Source organism: Microtus ochrogaster, linkage group LG1 (assembly GCF_000317375.1).
Source record: "Microtus ochrogaster isolate Prairie Vole_2 linkage group LG1, MicOch1.0, whole genome shotgun sequence".
NCBI lineage: Eukaryota > Metazoa > Chordata > Mammalia > Rodentia > Cricetidae > Microtus > Microtus ochrogaster.
In genome coordinates this window covers 56,234,814-56,236,119 of record NC_022027.1, presented here as the reverse complement: position 1 = coordinate 56,236,119, position 1,306 = coordinate 56,234,814, and the positions used below count along the sequence as shown (strand labels likewise).

General features: G+C 40.8%; 1 protein-coding gene across 1 annotated transcript in view; it reads left to right on the top strand.

The window, feature by feature from the left end:
* Hfm1 (HFM1, ATP dependent DNA helicase homolog) overlaps positions 1 to 1,306 on the top strand; it is an 83,024-nt gene that overhangs the window by 76,961 nt on the left and 4,757 nt on the right. The gene's annotated exons all lie outside the window — the stretch shown is intronic.

The window sequence follows — 1,306 nt, the reverse complement described above, 5'->3', positions numbered from 1 at the left end:
TTTTCATAAAGTCATTCATTAGAAATTCTTTTTTTCATAAAGTCATTCATTAGAAATTCTTTTTTTCATAAAGTCATTCATTAGAAATTCTTTGGCTATTTTTATTTTGGTCCCTGAGACTCCTTTTTCTTGCCTTTTTGTATGTGTTTATTTAAGTAAGGTTATAATTTTTATCAGAACTAAAAAGAGAAGTATGTCTTCCACAAAGAGTGTTTTCCCTTGAGGGTAGAGGCCAAGGTTGATCCCTTGTGAGGATGTGAGAAACAGAGTGGGCTTTTCTGCCCTATTTTCCCTCTCTTTTTTAAAATTTGTTTTATTATTTTACCTTATATGTATAAATAAGTATTTTGCCTATATGCTGTGTACATACATGCAGTGCCCAAAGACACCAGAAGAGGGCATTTGATCCCCTGGACCTGGGTTACTGATGGAATGAGCAGCCCTGTGGGTGCCGAGACTAAAACCCAGGTCCTCTGGAGGAGCAGCCGGTGCCCTTAACCACTGAGCCATCTCTCCTGCCCTCTTGTCTCTTCTTAAAGGTTCTATTTAAATCCATTCTGTTTATTAAGCTTTCCCTCATAAAATGGGACACTCTGGCCTTCCTTCTGAGTTCATACAGGTCCACTACTCTGTGGAATAAAAAGGTATTATGATTTTAAGAATATTTTTCTGCTTGCAAGAAAAGAAAATAGCCTTGGCTTTTGGTGGAAATGCTCACTTTTCAGGAATAAATAATTGAAAAGTAAGGGAAAAGGGCTAGTGCTTTATCAGAAGGTGCATTTAAATCATACATAAACCCACAGTCATAAGACTTCACTATTGGATACAGACAAATTTGCTAAAACAGATAATTGAAACTCTTAGTAGTTACGTGACTAGAGGCAAAAATGGTGACCCTCTTCCATGGGGGCAGAGAGAAAAGCCAGTTCCTCAGCCTGTGGAACATCCTTCTCCCACGGTTGCTTCTTGATATGCTCCACCTGCAACTTCTCTGATTGAGACAATCAGAGAAGAGCAACAGCCTCAGGAGCCAGCGAGAATTCAGATGTGATTGTCTTGGAATCCTACAGAGCGCAAGCTTTTCTCAGGACATCAGAACTTGTTCAGCTACACAGGATAGGCCTGGAAATGTGTGATGTGGGCCACTGGGTGTGTTTCTTAGTTCCCGAACTCAAGACTGGATGTGTCCTGCAGGCTAGAAGTCGGTATATGCTGACCTGTGACGGTGCAGAGCTGTTGCTGGGAGACCACTTCCAGTGAATACCTCCCCATGTGTAGATACTTAATTACATGCAGACCACTTCCA